Source organism: Gopherus flavomarginatus, chromosome 23 (assembly GCF_025201925.1).
Source record: "Gopherus flavomarginatus isolate rGopFla2 chromosome 23, rGopFla2.mat.asm, whole genome shotgun sequence".
Lineage (NCBI taxonomy): Eukaryota > Metazoa > Chordata > Testudines > Testudinidae > Gopherus > Gopherus flavomarginatus.
In genome coordinates this window covers 10,089,763-10,108,026 of record NC_066639.1, presented here as the reverse complement: position 1 = coordinate 10,108,026, position 18,264 = coordinate 10,089,763, and the positions used below count along the sequence as shown (strand labels likewise).

At 52.5% G+C, this 18,264-nt stretch overlaps 1 protein-coding gene across 1 annotated transcript in view; it reads right to left on the bottom strand.

The window, feature by feature from the left end:
* Nucleotides 1-18,264, bottom strand: part of LOC127039361 (zinc finger protein 345-like) — a 255,743-nt gene that overhangs the window by 26,459 nt on the left and 211,020 nt on the right. The window lies entirely within an intron of this gene.

Sequence of the window (18,264 nt, the reverse complement as noted above, 5' to 3'; positions counted from 1 at the left end):
TTTATCTTCACCACATTCTATCCATCCACTTCTCAAAGTGTCATGTGATGAAGCATTCTCCATTGTCTGTGCTTGGAGAAGTTGCTTTGACTTCTTTAATCCTCTATCAGAGTCACTATGAGTGGAGTTGAAAGTGTCAAAGACCTGGGAGAGTAATTCAAATGGATCCCAAACACAGTGTGATCATTGGGAGTTTAAATCCCAGGTTCCATCTATTGGCAAAGCCACTTTTAACAAGGTGGCTGTTCTTTCCCTCATTATGGCACTAGTTTGAAATATGGGCAGCATAGAGCCAATATTCATAACATCAGCTACAAAAATGATACACATCTAGAGATAGCATCATTATAATCAGCCAATCATAGCCTCTCCCTAGACCCCTTCCACGACAACCTTTCTACAGTATTGGCTGCAAATATAGAAAAGTGGTTGCAGCAGTGATCTATACAGTTACAGATTATGTCAATAACATCACAGGAGGTGACACGGCATCAATGAGACTAATACTGGAATACTGCCTCCAGTTTTGGTGTCCTCATTTGAAAAAGATGCTGTGAAATTGGAGCTAGGGCAGCAAAGAGCCACCAAATGTTCTGAGGGCTGGAGAAAAATACCTTCTAGTGAGCTATTGAAAGAGCTCAACCTGATTAGCTTATGAAAAGAAGATTGAAAGGTGACTTCGTTGAAGTGCCTTAATGCAGAGAAAAGATTGGGTATTTATGGGCTCTTGAGTCTAGCAGAGAAAGGCATAACAAGACCCAATGGCTGGAAGGTGAAAAGAGACAAATTCGTATTACATCTAAGGCACAAATAGTCAACAGTGAGGATGATTCACCACAGGAACAAGCTACCAAGGAAAATGGTGGATTCTCTATCTCCTGATGTCGCTTAATGAAGACTAGATGCTTTTCTGGAATGTGTTTGCCCCCAAAGTAGCTCTTGTGTCATACAGGAGGCCTGTGATATGCAGGGGGTCAGATTATTTGCTCTAATGGTCTCTTCTGGCCAGAAAGTAGACTAATTTCTGAAAAACTGAGTGTAGCATTGGAAGCAGAGTCTGATGTTTTCCTGTCTAGCTGGCTTTCTGCCTAGAACGAACACTCCTTGAGTGGGGTGATCCACAGGGAGTAGCTCAAACCTCCAAAGGTCCAGGCCAGGGGCAGGACATTGGCACAGCACGGGAGGGATGTGGCAGTGACATCACAAGCCTTTTGCAGGACCTCAGACTATTGGTCCAAGGTGGTGGGGAGGTGGTGACCTCACAGAGAGATGCTGACATCAGCAAGGCAGGACAGGGGCGAGCGGCCAGGGAAACCTCAGAGACCCCTATGCCTTTGCTTCAGCAAGTCTCCTTCTCCAGGTCTCTCTTTGAGGACTGAGAGAGTATTCGCGTTCACAGATGTGAGCATCAGTAGGAACCTCTTTTGAGTTTTCTCCTTCCCTTTTAGTGATTTTACTAGAAAACAGCCGTCCCTGTTTAGAAGGTAAGAGCCTCCTGGAGGTTTGAAAGCTGTTCAGTCTGATCCATCTGGTGACAGGTGAATTCTGGGCATGGAAAACCCGAGCTTAAGGAGGCAGAATTTTATTGCGCACCTGGGATTTTGTCCCTTAGAATCACTGGGGACATTAGGGTTTGTCCTTTTTGTTTCACCTCTTCCTCCATCCCTCCCTCCCTCCTTTCTCTTCTTCTCTTGCTTCCTTTGTCCTTTTACCTGTTCCCCTCCCAACACCAGGAGGGAGGGGGAGAGAGAGAGAGAGTGTATATGTGGTTTTGGTTTTTTTTCGTTTTTTTTTTTTTGCAAGGCAGTGATCTGCAGTTCTCACTGTGGGATGTCTACCCAAAAATGTGAGGCTGAACTAGTGCTCGGGAAGTAATCCCCACCGGTGACCTGGGCCATCCTTTGGGCTCTCTGGTGAGATCCCTCAGCCTACCATCCTCAGTCTCTACCCTAATTGGCTGAGCAGGGGGTTATTGACAGGGAGGAGACTCAGGTCCTTGTTGGTCTCTTTTAAGACCAAGGAAATAAGTCAGAACCAGTTCTATGTTTGATGAATTTTGCTGCTTCTCTGCATTAATTGTCTCTGAGCAGTTGATGATTCTCTCTAACCTTGCAGTTCTCCTTAAATACTTGCTGAATAATTACTGTGCACTGTTGTTGGTCTGGAGCTCATCTGAGAGCACTTTATTCAGGTCATTCAATGTCTGAAATTCAAGATCCGATGGTTAGTTTGAAAATCAGGGCTCTTGGGTCCTATTCCCAACTCTGCCTCTGACTGGTTGTGTGACCTATGACAAGTCAATTCTCCTTTCTCAGCCTTAGCTTCTCCCTCTTTCAAGTAGAAATAATAGTGATCCGCTCGCACCTACCTGACAGTGGGTGGAGGACGGGGCTCCATTGGAGAGTGTCACTAGAAGTAGGGCATAATATGAGGTGTCCTATTACGTTTACTCAGAGCAGATCAACACATAATAGAATAGCTGAAACCGTCTATTTTATTTGCATTTTTTTATTTTGAAATTGTTAAGAGCAGCAACGACTTAGCTCAGACTGAAGCATCTTATCTAATGTTTGCGATCTAAGTGTCTCCTCTTTGTGTGCGAGGAGACAATTTAACACACTCTGACAAACAGGAGATGCTTTTGTTTTGGAATACAATATTTTTGCAAAGAACTTTCATCCCATTTGTTAAGATTTTGAGAAACAAACTGGATTAGCCTGAATGGGATTTTCTGACAGGAATGGTTTCAATGAAATTTCCCCACCATCTCGATTTCTGGGCTCCATCTCTGCCTCTGGGGAGGTTTGTTGTCTGTTAGAACAGGAGTCAGGATTGGTGGCTTCTCTTTCTGGCTCTGCCACCACCTTGCTGTGTAGGTGCTTGGGGAGGTCACCTCCCTTCTCTATACCTCAGGCTCCTCCCCATCTGCCCAATGGGAACAGGGACAGTTCTCGAACTCTGGGTAGTTAGGAGCCCGAGTGAGATAAGGGACGTTAAAGCCCTCTGTGAAGGAGAAAGGGGAGTTTCACAGCGTTTAGCACCAAGGAATTCTAAAGTTTGGTAAAATGTCTAGTTTGTGGAAACAAGAAATGGTCAGGGCCAATCTTTAACCAGTGCCTTTTTTAAAGCCCATTCAGGTATGTGAGTCCCTGTCTTTTAGGTACCTGGGGTTCTTTGCCAGCAGGAGAGAAGAGCTTCCTGCCTCCATTTTTGTGGCCTTGACAAACCAGGTGCTGTGCCCCAGTTTTAGTCTGAGATCCCTGAAAAAGAACATCTTCCCATCCATGAACAAGACAAGACCTTTCTCTAAAAGGGGAACAAAGAGACCCCTGAGACTTACAAACTAGCTAGCCTCACTGCCATAGCTGGAGAGATCCTGCAATACATTCTTAAACACTCAGTTTGTCAGCAGCACCTACAGAATAATTTGGTTCTTAGAACTAGTGAGCCTAGATTTGTCAAGAACAAATCATTCCAAACCGATCCTCTTTCCTTCTTTGGCAGGGTTCTGGGCCTGGTGGAGGTGGGTAAACAGTAGATGGGATCTAGTTTGGGTTGCTAAGGCTTTTGACACAGTCCCGTAGGACATTCTCACAAGCAAACAAGGGAAATGCACTCCAACTGCAATCAGTGTAATGTGGGTGCAGAGCTGGTTGAAAGCCCAGACACCAGGAGCCCTTCTCCATGTTTGGCTGTCCAATGGAGAGGGTGTACCTAGTGGGTCCAGCAGGGATCAGTCCGGGGTCCGATACTATTCAATATTTTCATGAATGATTTGGAAAATGGAGTGGAGAGCATGCTTCTAAAATTTGCAACTGACGTCAAGCACTTAGGAGCACAGGATTGAAATTCAAAACGCCCTTAAAAAATTGGAGACTTGGTCTTCTTGAGCCAAATTCCATAGCTGGGCCCCTCTCTCTAGAGTGGGCTGAAGTGAAACCCCAGAGCCAAACACTCCTCCTGGGCAGTGCGCTCCTCCCTTGAATGGTCAGATGCTGCTTAGCACTGTCAGAGCAGCTTTTGCTGGGGGATTCTCCCAGCACTTTCCAATAGCGGAAAAGTAGGAAATCCCGATTTGACTGCTGGGGACAGAGCCCTACATGGAGGAGCAACTTGCCCATAGTCCCCCAGGAAAGGGAAAACAACCAGCAGTGGAACCAATAGGAAACCCAGCAATGGAACTCAGGAGTCCTATGGGTGTGCTAGGGTAACCAGATGTTCCGATTTTATAGAGACAGTCCGAATTTTGGGGTCTTTTTCTCATCTAGGATCCTATTACCCCCTACCCCCTGTCCCGATTTTTCACACTTGCTGTCTGGTCACCCTAGGGTGTGCACATGTGTGGGTCCCAGCTGCTCCCTGCCCGCCTCATTGAAGCAGATGTGCACGGTTACTGCCCTGGGAACTGCAGGGCACTAGTGGACATGGGGTCGGCTGGAGGTAGGGTCTGGCTGCAGGCAGGGCAAGGGATGTGGGGCTGGCTGGCTTCCGGCAGGGGGGTGCATCAGGGGTTGGCTGGAGACAAGGCAGGGGGTGTGGGGCTGGCTGCAGACAGGTGGTGCAGGGCTGGTGCAGGCTGGGGGTGTGTGGGGGCTGGCTGGCTTTGGGCAGGGCCACAGGCGGGTGCGGCAGGAGTTGGCTGGAGACAGGGCAGGGGGTGTGTCGGGCTGGCTGTGGGGCTGGCTGCAGGTAGGGCAGGGAGGATGCATCTGGTGCGGGCAGAGCAGAAGGTGCAGGGCTTGCTGGAGACAGAGGCTGGCTGCAGGCAGGACAGGGCAGGGCAGGGGGTGCAGGGCTGGCGGCAGGCAGGGCATGGGGCAGGGTCAGTGCAAGGATGTTTCACTCCCTAGGCGAAACTTTCATCTTGCGCCCTCCCACCCGCGCCCCCGCCTTGAGGCACCTCACCTGTGGCAGCTCCCCCCCTCCACCCTGAGGCGTCCCTCTTGTGGCATCTCCCCCGCTTTGACCTGCGGCAGCCCCCCATGCCCCAGCTCACCCCTGCTCTGAAGACGAGCACCCCGAGCACACCGTGGCCGCTTCACTTCTCCTGCCTCCCAGGCTTGCGGTGCCTAAGCCTGCCAGGCAGTCAAGCACCCTCCTCTGAGCCACAGCAGCCCTGACAGTTGACAATAGAGGCACCTTAACCCCTGAATTCCTTCAATGTGTCCCCCTCCAGGGTCCAGCTCCGATCACCAGATACTCGGGGTATGTCTATACTACCTGCCGAATCGGTGGGGAGAAATAGATCCAGCGGGGGTCAATATATCGCGTTTACTGTAGATGCAACACATGGAGTACTCTCCCCTCGACTGCTGTACTCCAGCTCGGTGAGAGACGCAGGCAGAGTCTACGGGGAGCTGCAGCAGTCGACTCACCGCAACTTTGACATTATAAGTATAATCTAATATCTCATTGAAAGGTGACAGGACCAGAAAGAGTTAATTAACTCTCCTCACCGACTGACCTGACCCGTGGGTGAACCTTAAGAACTCGTTAGCAAGATATATAAATGAACAGAGCTTTGAAATGCAAGTCTGCATTGTTAGAGGTAGAAGGGGAGGTGTTTGCTCAAGTCTTGTGATGTAAGCAAATAAGTCTTGTCTATTGCTATAGTTTTAATTCAAAGAGCAAGAAGGAATATTAACATTTATGATGATACTTGAGTGAAATAGTATTATTGTCTATGTGTCTCTTTGAAGATTGTGGTAACCTGTATCTGAACTGTTTAATGAATAAATTACTCTGTACTAATTGCCAGGATATTTGAAAGGAGAGTTAGACCTATTGTCTTCTCAGGCCCAAAGGCTGCTGGAAATGTATAAGAACCCTGGGACACGATCCTTCTTCATCTCAGATCTGCTTTGGGTTTCAAGAGGGGGAAACCTTAAGCCACAAGAATTGAGATTCCCAGTCATTGACTGGAGCCACCCTGAATATGCACATTGGATTATAACCTTTTGACTATTTCTAAAAGGACTTTTGGCAACTACAAGCTCATCTCTACTGTGTATCTTAACCTCAAAAATTGAATTCAAGTCTATATGTCTATTAATCTTTTAACCAACACTCTCTCTCTTTTCTTTTCTAATAAATTTTAGCTTAGTTAATAAGAATTGGCTTGGTAAATCTAAGTATTGAAATAACCACCAGCCTTTGGGATTTGTTTGCCCTGTTTTGCTTGCAATTCACTCTGATTGAGTGAGCTGAGCTGGTTCCCACGGGCAGCACTGTCACACCTACATCCAGGCTGCAGGGGTCCGGGGGAACTTAGGGGCCTTGGGGTGCACAGATACCTACGTCCAGGCCATAGGGGTCCCTGGGGGGCTTAGAGAGTTTTGGGGGGACACAAATACCAATCTCCATGCTCTAGGGGTCCCAGGTGGCTTAGAGGGTTCGTGGGGGGCACATATTCCTACATCCAGGCTGAAGGGGTACCAGGGGGGCTTAGGGGTTTAGTGGGGGGCAAAGATACCTATGTCCAGGCTGGAGGCATCCTGGGAGTCTTAGAGGATTTGTGGGGGCAAAGATACCTATGTCCAGGCTGTAGGGGTACCAGTGGGTTTTAGGGGTTCGGGTGGGCACAGATACATATGTCCAGGCTGTATCGGTCCTGGGGGGCTTAGAGGTTTTGTGAGGGGCACAGATATCTACATCCAGATTGTAGATGTCCCGGGAGGGATGGGTTAGGGGGGTTGTGGGAGTGCAAATACCTATGTCCAGGCTGTAGGGGTTCCTGGGGGCTTAGAGGGATTCTGAGGGGCACATATACCTACGTGAACACTGGAGTGTCCCAGGGTGCTTATGGAGTCTATATGGGGTACAGATACCAATGTTCTGGCTGTATAGGTCCCTGGGGGGCTTAGGGGGTTTGTGGGGGGCACAGTTACCTACGTCCAGGCTGCAGCAGTCCCGGAGGGGCTTAGGGTCTGTCAAGGAGTGTAAGGGAGTCCGGTCCTGCACCCCTCTCCCTGGGACTCACAGTGATTCTGAGCCAGCCAGTAAAACAGAAGGTTTATTGGACAACAGGAGCAAAGGATACAGCAGAGCTTGGAGGCAGAAGCAGGACCCCACAATCAAGTCCTTCTAGGAGTTCAGGAAACTTAGTTCCCAGTTTGGGAATCCCTGAATTCCAACCACGAAAACTAAAACTGAAACTGAACTAACCCAACTCCCTCCAGCCAGCCATTTCCTGTGTCCAGCTTCCCGGGCAAAGGTGCTGACCCCTCCCCCCGCATAGCTCAGGTTACAGGCTGAGTACGTGTCCAGTCCTAAAGTCACCCCCTGCTCTCCCATCCCCCACACAGACAGTCCCTACTCCATCACAGTAATGCACAGAGCATTTCCCGCATGGAGCAAAAGTGACACCATGTGGTCATGCTGAGTATTGCACAGAGCATTTCCCGCATGGAGCAACAGTGACACCATGTGGCCACGCAGGGTAATGCACAGAGCATTTCCCGCATGGAGCTACAGTGATTCCATGTGGCCACGCAGGGTAATGCACAGAGCATCACGCCTATGTAGGAGCTGTAGAGATCCCTGGGGGGCTTAAGGGGTCGTGGGGGGCACAGATAGCTACGTCCAGGGTAGAGACGTTCTGGTGGGCATTAGGGCCTTCATGAGGGGCAGAAATATCTACGTCAGGACTGGAGAGGTCCCTGGATGGCTTAGGGGGTTGTGGTGAGCATAGATACATACATCCAGGCTGTAGTGGTCCCTGGAGGTTTAAGGAGTTGGTAAGGGTCACAGAAACCTACGTATGGTCTGGAGGGTTCCCTGGGGGACTTAAGGGGTTGTGGTTGCGCAGATACCTCCGTACCGGTTGGAGGGGGCCCTGGGGAGCTTAGGGGGTTTGTGTGGCGTACTCATAGCTACAGCCAGGCTGGTGGGGGCCCTATGGGTCTTAGAAGGCTGGTGGGGGGCAGAGATACCTATGTAGAGACTGAAGAAGTCCTGGGGAGGGCTTTGGGGGTTCCTGGAGGTCACAAATATCTACGTCCAGGCTGGAGGAGTTCTGGGGGTATTAGGGAGTTGTGGGGGGGCACAGATACCTATATCGAGGCTGTAGGGGTCCAGGGGTTGCTTTGGGGCATTTTGAGGTACAGATACCTACTTCCATGCTGTAGTGGTCGCTGGGAGGATCAGTGGGTTCATGAGGGTGCACAGATATCTACGTCCGGGCTATAAGGATCCTGGGGGGGCTTAGGGGTTTGTAAGGGGCACAGATACATTCATCCAGGCAAGAGGAGTCCTGGGGACCTTAGGGGGTTCATGCTGGGCACAGAGAACTGCGTCTAGGCTGGAGGGGTTTCTGGTGTCTTAGGAGGGTTGTGTGGGCACAGATACCTATGTCGATGCTGGAGGGGTCCTGTCATGTCTTAGCGGATTCGTGGGGTCAGAGATACCTACATCTAGGCTGGAGGGTCCTGGGGGGATTAGGTGTGTTGTAGGGGGGGACAGATACCTACATCCTGATGGTAGGTGGCTCTGGGTAGCTTAGTCGGTTTTTGTCGGTCACAGATACAAACATCCATGCTGTAGTGGTCCCAAGGGACTTTGTGGGGCTCTAGGAGCGACAGATACCTACCTACAGTCTGGAAGGGTCCTGTGGGTATTAGGGTTTGTGTGGGGCGTACAGATGCCTACATCTGGGCTTGTGGGTTCCCAGGGGGGCTTAGAGGTTTGTGGAGAGCACAGATACCATTATCCAGGCTAGATGGGTCCTGGTGGGATTAGGGGGTTGTGGGGGGCACAGATACCTATGTAAGCAAAATCAAGATGAACTCTACCCTGACGTCTGGTGGTGAATTATAGCAAGTGTGGAAAAGAATTTCAGGGTCTGATCATGTTTGCATAGACACAGCCACCGTGCCTGACAGGGCAACGGCAGCCTGGGATGGTTACTTTGGCAGCTATGGTATCCCCAGTTTATTTGTTGTTGGGGTGTGAGATGTGAAGTGTTGTCACCCTGATTGTGGATGAGGAACTGTGAAACAGCTTTGAGACAAGGATTCTCACCATCAGTTGAGTGGCACTCACTAGACAAGGGAGTAGGCTCCTTGCGTGAGCCGGAAACACCAATTACATCTTCTTTTCTTTTAACAGTTGAATAGTAGAGCTGGTTGTTGAATTTGTTAATAATTGAAAATCCAGGTTCTTGAGCTGAAGTCATTAAAGTGCTGTGTTAAATAACTAGTGGTGGAGTTTGAAACTATATTGCAGAGCAGAGGATGAAGAAACGTGGTTTGTGGGATGCTTGGAATGGCTCACAGAGTGAAATAAGCTAAGCAGTTTTTGGAGACAGCTAGAGCAGATCACAGGTTGGCTGGTGGAGCAGAGCAGCTGGTGGGGAAGGCGGAAGTAGAATCCCATGGAGAGGCAGGGCGGTCGGCAGTGGACCACGTAAGGTGCCCCTTTTTACCCAGGCTGGTGGGGGAAAATCCTGCAGATAGACTCTTGAACTCTGGGGCTGCTGGACTGTGGGTGATTTTGGGGTTGCTGGAGTCTTGAAATATTTGAGGTATTGTGCTTTGGAGTCTTGGGGTGATTTGGGGATTGCTGGACTCTAGAGCCCAGGGAAAAGGACACGGCCTAGTTGAGGTGTTTTCCCAATTTAATGCTATGTTGTTTATCTCACGTTATTAAACATTTTCTGCTATACCCAGACTCTATGATTGCTAGAGGGGAAGTATTGCCTCTTTGAGGCACCTAGGAGTGCGTATGTAAAATATTCCCATGTCACTGGGTGAGGGCTCGAGCTGGTTTGCATTACGTAATAGGGAAGGGATCCCTATGTATTGAACCCTGTCCTTGCTGCTATCAATTCAGCCTGGCAGACGGGTTCCACCTATGTCCAGGCTGAAGGGGTCCCTGGGGGTCTTAGGGGGTTCGTGGGGGGCACAGAGATCTAGGTCCAGGCTGTAGGGGTCCCTGGGGGGCTCAGGGGTTTGGTGGGGGCCACAGATACCTACGTCCCAGCTGCAGGGGTCCCAGAGGGGCTTAGGGGGTGTCAAGGAGTGTGGTGGAATCTGGCCCTGCACCCCTCTTCCTGGGACACACAGTGACTCAGCCAGCCAATAAAACAGAAGGTTGTTTTGGACAACAGGAAAGAAGGATACAGCAGGGCTTTGGGGCACAACCAGGACACGTCAGTTGAGTCCTTCTGGGGGTTCAGGAAGCTTAGTTCCCAGTTTGGGATTCCCTGAATTCCAACTACCCAGCTCCAAACCAAAAATGAACTAACTCCCTCCAGCCGGCCCCTTCTTGTGTCCAGCTTTCCGGGCAAAGGTGCTGACCCCTTCCCCGCTGCCTAGCTTGAGTTACAGGCTTAGGTCCTGTCCCTCACCTAAAGTCACCCCCTGCTCTCCCATCCCCCACACAGACAGTCCCCACTCCATCACAGTAATGCCCAAAGCATTTCCCTGCATGGAGCAACAGTGACACCGTGTGGCCACGCAGGGTAATGCCCAGAGCATCACACCTACGTAGAGACTGTAGAGATCCCTGGGGGGCTTAGGGGTCATGGGAGGTACAGATAGCTACGTCCAGGCTGGAGGCATTCCGGAGGGCTTACGGGGGTTCGTAGGGTCACAGATTCCTACATCCAGGATGGTCGGGACCCTGGGAGAGTTAGGGGGATTGTGGGGGGCATAGGTACTTGCGTCCAGGCTGTAGAGGTCCTGGTGGGGATTAAGGGCTTCGTGGAGCACACCAATATCTACATCTGGGCTGAAGGGGCCCCTGGATGGCTTAGGGGGTTGTGGTGAGCACAGTGATCCCTGGGGGTATAGGGACTTGGTGAGGGGCATAGATACCTATGTATGTCCTGGAGGGGTCCCTGGGGGGGCTTAGTGGTATTGTAAGAGACACAGATACTACGTCCAGGCTATAGGGATTCTGGGGGTGCTTAGGGCTTTGGGGGGGCACAGATACCTACATCCAGGCTGGAGGCGTCCCGGGGGGCTTAGGTGGTTTGTGGGGGGGGCACAGATATGTACGTCCAGGCTGGAGAGGTTCCGGAGAGGATTAGAGGTTTTTGCGGATGGCAGAGATACCTATCTCCATACTCTAGGGGTCCCTGGGGGGCTTAGGGTTTTTTGGAAGGCACAGATATCTATGTCCAGGTTGGAGTGGTTCCTGGGGCGTTTAGGGACTTTCTGAGGGGCACAGATACCTAGGTCCATGCTGTAGGGGTCCCTGGGAGGCTAAGGGGGTTTGTGGGGGGCAGAGATACCTAAGTCCAGGCAATAGGGCTTCCAGGGGGAATTAGTGTGTTGGGGGGGCACAGATACCTAGGTCCAGGCTGGAGGGTTCCCGGGTGGGGGGCTTAGGCAGTTTGTGTTGGGCACAGATATCTGAATCCAGGCTCGAGTGGTCCCTGGGGGGGCTAAAGGGGTTTCTGGTGGGCACAGATAACTACCTCCAGGCTGGAGGGTTTTCTCGGCACTTAGGGGTTGTGGGGGGCACAGATACTTCCGTCCAGGCTGGAGGGTCCCTGAGGGGCTTAGCGGGTTCATGTGGGGCACAGATACCTAAGTCCAGACTGGATGGGTCCAGGGGGGGCTTATGGTGTTCAGGGAGTGCAGATACTTATCTCTGGGCTGTAGGGGTGCCTGGTGTTCTTAGGGGGGTTTGGGGGGCCCCAGATACCTAAGTGCATGCTGTAGGCGTCCCTACAGGTGCTTATGGGTTCGTGGGGTGCACAGATACTTATGTCCAGGCTGGAGGGGTCCCGGGGGGGTTGAGGTTTCGTGGGGGGCACAGATAAGAACCTCCAGGCTGTAGGAGTCCCAGGGAGGCTGTGGGGGTGAAGATACCTACATCTAGGCTGGAGGGGTCCTGGGGGTTATAGGGCGTTTGTGGGGGGCACAGATACCTAGGTGCAGGCTGTCGGTGTCCCGAGGAGATTAGGCGGTTCACTGGGGGCTCAGATACATCCAGGCTGGATGTGTCCCGAGGAGCTTAGGGGGATGGTGGGGTGCTCAGACACCTGTGTCCAGGGTGTAGGGATCCCTGGGGGGTTAGAGGGTTCGTGGGAGTCACAAATAGGGACTTCCAGGCTGAAGGGGTCACTGGGACGTTTAGGGGGTTTGTGGGAGCACAGATACCTACGTCCAGGCTAAAGGTAATGAGAGTGCTTAGAGGATCGGGGCGGACACAGATACCTACGTCCAGGGTCTAGGAGTCCCGAGGGGATTGGGGGTTGAGGGGGGAACAGATGCCTACGTCCTAGCTGAAGGGGTCCTGGGTGGTTTAGGAGGTTCGTTGGAGTCACAGATATCTACGTCCAGGCTGTAGGGGTTCCTGGGGCATTCGGGGATTTCTGGGGGTCACAGATTCCTACGTGCAGACTGGAAGGGTTCCAGAGGGCTTAGGAGATTTATGGGGGGCACAGATACCAACATCCTGGCTGTAGGGGTTCCCGTGGGGATTAGGTGGTTTATGGGGGGCACAGATACCAATGTCCTGGCTGTAGATGTTCCTCCACGGTACCAATCTCCAGGCTCTAGGGGTGCCCCCTTCTATTACCTGAGGGCTGCAGCAGGGGCACAGAGCTTCTCTGGTCTCACTCCTTTACCTCTGCCCCGCTGTGGCCCTGACACCAGAGAAGCTCTGTGCCCCTGCTGCAGCCTCTGGGCCGTAGCAGGGAGTGGAAGCTCCTCCAGCCCTGGGGCCACCGTGAGGGAGACTTTTCCAGGGGGACCCAATTTGGCCAGGGCCCCCCCGGGACCCCGACAGCCTGGATGTAGGGTTATGTGCGACCACAGCCCCTGTGTGCACCCCAGGAACATCTACAGCCAGGACATTGGTATCTGTGCCCCTCATAAAACCCCTAACCCCACGGGAACCCCTACAGCCAGGATGTTGGTATCTGTGCCCCCCATAAATAGGCTCTGCCGTATCCTTCATTCCTGTTGGCCAAAAAAAACCTTCTGTTTTACTGGCTGGCTGAGTCACTGTGTGTCCCAGGAAGAGGGGTGCAGGGCCAGACTCCACCACACTCCGTGACACCCCCTAAGCCCCTCCGGGACCCCTGCAGCCTGGACTTAGGTATCTGTGGCCCCCACCAAACCTCTGAGCCCCCCAGGGACTCCTAAAGCCTGGACCTAGACATCTGTGCCCCCCACGAACCCTCTGAAGCCCCCCAGGGACCCCCTACAGCCTGGACATAAGTACCTGTGCCCCTCATGAACCCCCTAAGCCCCCCAGTGACCCCTACAGCCTCGAAATAGGTATCTGTGCCCCCCACAACTCCTTAATACCCCCAGAACCCCTCCAGCCTGGATACAGATATTTGTGACCTCAAGGAACCCCCTAAGGCCTCCCCCGGACTTCTCCAGCGTGGACATAGGTATCTCTGCCACCCACAAGCCCCCTAAGATCCATACGGCCCCCATCAGCCTGGTTTTAGGAGTGTGTATGCCATACAAACCCCCTAAGCTCCCCAGGGCCCCGTTCAACCGGGACGTAGGTATCTGTGCAACGACAACCCCTTAAGTCCCCCAGGGACCCCTCCAGACAATACATAGGTTTCTGTGCCCCTCACCAACTCCTTAAACCCCCAGGGACCACTACAGCCTGGACATATGTATCTGTGCTCACCAGAACCCCCTAAGCCATCCAGGGCCCTCTCCAGCCCGATGTAGATATTTGTGTCCCCCATGAGGCCCCTAATCCCCACAGGAATGCCTCCAGCCTGGCGGTAGCTATCTCTGCCCCCCACGACCCCTAAGCCCCCCAGGGATCTCTACAGCCTGTACATAGGTGTAAAAGCAACAAAGAATCCTGAGGCACATTATAGACTAACAGATATTTTGGAGCATGAGCTTTCGTGGGTGAATACCCACTTCATCAGATGCATGACGAACTACATAGGTGTGCTACTCTGTGCATTACCCTGTGTGGCAACACTGTGTCACTGTTTTTCAATGAGAAATGCTCTGTGCATTTCCCTGGGTGGCCACATGGTGTCACTGTTGCTCCATGCAGTAAATCGAGAGTGCCTTACCCTGCGTGGCCACAGGGTGTCACTGTATCTCCATTCAGGAAATCGAGAGTGCCTTACCCTGCATGGCCACAAGATGTCAATGCTGCACCATGCAGCAAATGTTCTGTGCATTACCCTGTGTGGCCACACGGTGTCACTGTATCTCCATTCAGGAAATCGGGTGCCTTACCCTGCGTGGCCACAGAGTGTCACTGTTGCACCATGCAGCAAAAGTGCTGTGCATTACCCTGCATGGCCACACGGTGTCACTGTTGCTCCATGCGGGAAATGCTCTGGGCATTACCCTGCGAGGCCACATGGTGTCACTGTTGCTCCATGCGGGAAATGCTCTGGGCATTACCCTGCGAGGCCACATGGTGTCACTGTTGCTCCATGCCTGAAATGCTCTGGCATTACTGTGATGGAGTTGGGACTGTGTGTGGATGGGAGAGCAGGGGGTAACTTTAGGTGAGGGACAGGACCTAAGCCTGTAACTCGAGCTAGGCAGCGGGGAAAGGGTCAGCACCTTTGCCCGGGAAGCTGGACCAAGGAAGGGGCTGGATGGAGGGAGTTAGTTCATTTTTGGTTTGGAGCTGGGTTGTTGAAATTCAGGGAATCCCAAACTGGGAACTAAGCTTCCTTAACCCCCAGAAGGACTCATTTAAGGGGTCCTGGTTGTGCCCAAAAGCTCTGCTGTATCCTTCATTCCTGTTGGCCAAAAAAACCTTCTGTTTTACTGGCTGGCTGAGTCACTGTGTGTCCCAGGAAGAGGGGTGCAGGGCCAGATTCCACCACACTCCGTGACACCCCCTAAGCCCCTCCGGGACCCCTGCAGCCTGGACTTATGTATCTGTGGCCCTCACCAAACCTCTGAGACCCCCAGGGACTCCTACAGCCTGGACCTAGATATCTGTGCCCCCCACGAACTCCCTAAGAACCCCCAGGGACCCCTGGAGTCTGGATGTAGGTGGAACCCTTCTGCCAGGCTGAACTGATAGCAGCAAGGACTGGGTTCAATACATAGGGGTCCCTTCCGTACAATGTAATGCAAACGAGCTCGAGCCCCCACCCAGTGACATGGGAAAATTTTACATATGCACCCCAGGTGCCTCAAAGAGGCAATACTTCCTCTCTCGCAAGCATAGAGTCTGGGTGTAACAGTAAATATTTAATAACATGAGATAAACAACATAGCATTAAATTGGGAAAACACCTCAACTAGGCCGTGTCCTTTTCCCTGGGCTCATGAGTCCAGCAATCCCAAAATCACCCCAAGGCTCCAAAGTCCAATATCTCCTATGTTTCAAGAGTCCAGCAACCCCAAAATCACCCACAGTTCTGTAGCCCCAGAGTTCAAGAGTCTATCTGCAGGGTTTTTCCCCCTGCCAGCCTGGGTAGAAAGGGGCACCTTACGTGCTCCACTGCCAACTGCTCTGCCTCTCCATGGGATTCTGCTTTTGCCTTCCCCACAAACTGCTCAGCTCAGTCCACCAGCTGCTCTACCAGCCGACCTGTGTTCTGCTCCAGCTGTCCCCCATAAATGCTAGACTCACATCACTCCGTGGGCCACTCCCACAAACTGCTCCTTTCTGTCAACTACTGTGTTCTGCAATACAGTTTCAGACTCCCCCACAAGCTAACACATCTTTTCAGTGATTTCAGCTCAAGAACCTAGAACTTCAACTCTTAAGAGAATCAAAAATCAACACTGCTATTCAACAGTTAAAAAAAAAAAGGTGCAATTGGTGACTCTAGCTCCTCCAAGGAGCCCACTCCCTTGTCTAGCGAGTGCCACTCAATTGGTGGTGAGAATCGCTGTCTCAGAGCAGTTTCACAGTTCCTCATCCACACAATCAGGGTGACAATACTCCACATCTCATGCCCCAACAACAAATAAACTGGGGATACCACAGCTGCCAAAGCAACCATCCCAGGCTGCCGTGGCTGTGTCAGGCGGGGTGGGTGTGCCTATGCAAACACGATCAGCCCCTGAAATTCTTTTCCACACTCGCCATAATTCACCACCAGATGTCAGGGTAGAGTTCGTCCTGCTTCTGCTTACATAGGTATCTGTGCCCCCCCCACAACCCCCTAATCCCACCAGGACCCATCTATGCTGGATAAAGATATCTGTGCTCCCCACAAACCTCTAAGCCCCCCAGGGAACCCACAAGCCCAGATGCAGGCATTGTATGCCCCACAAACCCCCGAAGACCCACAGGACCCCTTCAGTCTGTAGGTAGCTATCTGTGATCCCCAGAGCCCCACAAAGACCCTCGGGACCCCTACAGCATGGATGTTTGTATCTGTGATCCCCACAAACCGCCTAAGCTACCCAGGGCCCCCTACAATCGGGACATAGGTATCTGTTCCCCCCCAACACACCTAATCCCCCCAGAAACGCCTCTAGCCTAGACTTAGGTATCTCTGACCCCACGAATGCCCTAAGCCACGACGGGACCCCTCCAGCATGGACATTGGTATCTGTGCCCCCAACAACCCTCCTAAGACCCCCAAAACCTCTCCAGACTAGATGCAGCAATCTGTGCCCTCACAACCCCCCTACGCCTCGCGGAATGCCTCTAGCCTAGCCGCAGCTATCAGTGCCCAACATGAACCCCCTGAGGGCCCCAGGACCGCTCTTGCCTGGATGAAGGTATCTGTGCCCCCCACAAACCCCTAAGCCCCCCTCTCGGATCCTCATACCCTGGACATAGGTATCTGTGCACCCTCACGAAACCACTGATCCTCCCAGCGACCCCTACAGCATGGACGTAGGTATCTGTACCCCAAAATGCCCCAAAGTAACCCCGGGACCTCTACAGCCTAGAAATAGGTATCTGTGCCTCCTCACATCTCCCTAATACCCCCAGAACCCCTCCAGCCCTGATGTGGATATTTGTGACCTCCAGGAACCCCCTAAGCCTCCCCAGGACTTCTCCAGCCTGGACATAGGTATCTCTGCCCCCCACAAGCCCCCTAAGACAAATAGGGGCCCCGCCAGCCTGGTTGTAGGTGTGTGTATGCTGCACAAACCCTCAAAGCTCCCTAATGCCCCCTCCAACTGGGACGTAGGTATCTGCACAATCACAACCCCTTAAGTCCCCCAGGGACCCCTCAAGACCATACGTAGGTTCTTGTGCCCCTCACCAACTCCCTAAACCCCCAGGGACCACTACAGCCTGGACCTATGTATTTCTGCTCACCACAATCCCCTAAGCCGTCCAGGGACCTCTCCAGCCCAGAAGTAGATATTTGTGTCCCCCATGAAGCCCCTAATCCCCACCGGTATGCCTCCAGCCTAGACGTAGCTATCTGTGCCGCCATGACCCCTAAGCCCCCCAGGGATCTCTACAGCCTCTATGTAGATGTGATGCTCTGTGCATTACCCTGCATGACCACACGGTGTCACTGTTGCACCATGAGGGAAATGCTCTGTGTACTACCCTGCGTGGCCACATGGTGTCACTGTTGCTCTGTGAGGGAAATGCTCTGTGCATTACTGTGATGGAGTAGGGACTGTCTGTGTGGGGGATGGGAGAGCAGGGGGTGACTTTAGGACCGGACACGTGCTCAGCCTGTAACCTGAGCTGGGCAGGAGGGAGAGGGTCAGCACCTTTGCCCGGGCAGCTGGACACAGGAAGGGGCCGGCTGGAGGGAGTTGTGTTAGTTCAGTTTCGGTTTTGGTCTGGGTAGTTGGAATTCAGGGAATTCCAAACTGGGAACTAAGTTTCCTGAAGCCCCAGAAGGACTGGATTGCGGGATCCTGCTTGTGTCTTCATGTTCTGCTGTATCCTTCACTCCTGTTGTCCAATAAACCTTCTGTTTTACTGGCTGGCTGAGAGTCACTGTGAGTCCCAGGAAGAGGGATGCAGGACTCGACTCCCCCACACTCCGTGACAGACCCTAAGCCCCTACAGGCCCCCTGCAGCCTGGATGTAGGTATCTGTGCCCCCCACCAAATACCTAAGACCCCCGGATACCCCTCCAGACTGAACTTAGGTATCGGTGCCCCCCACAAAACCCCACTAAGCCCCCCAGGTACCTATATAGCCAGGACATTTGTATCTGTGCCCTATAGGGACTCCATAAGCTCCCTGGGACACTCCAGTGTGCACGTAGGTATATGTGCCCCTCAGAAACCCCCTAACCCCCCAGGAACCCCTACAGCCTGGACGCAGGTATTTGTATCCCCACAACCCCCCTAAACCCCCCGGGACATCTACAATCTGAACGTAGATATCTGTGCCCCTCATGAAACTTCTAACCCCCCCCCC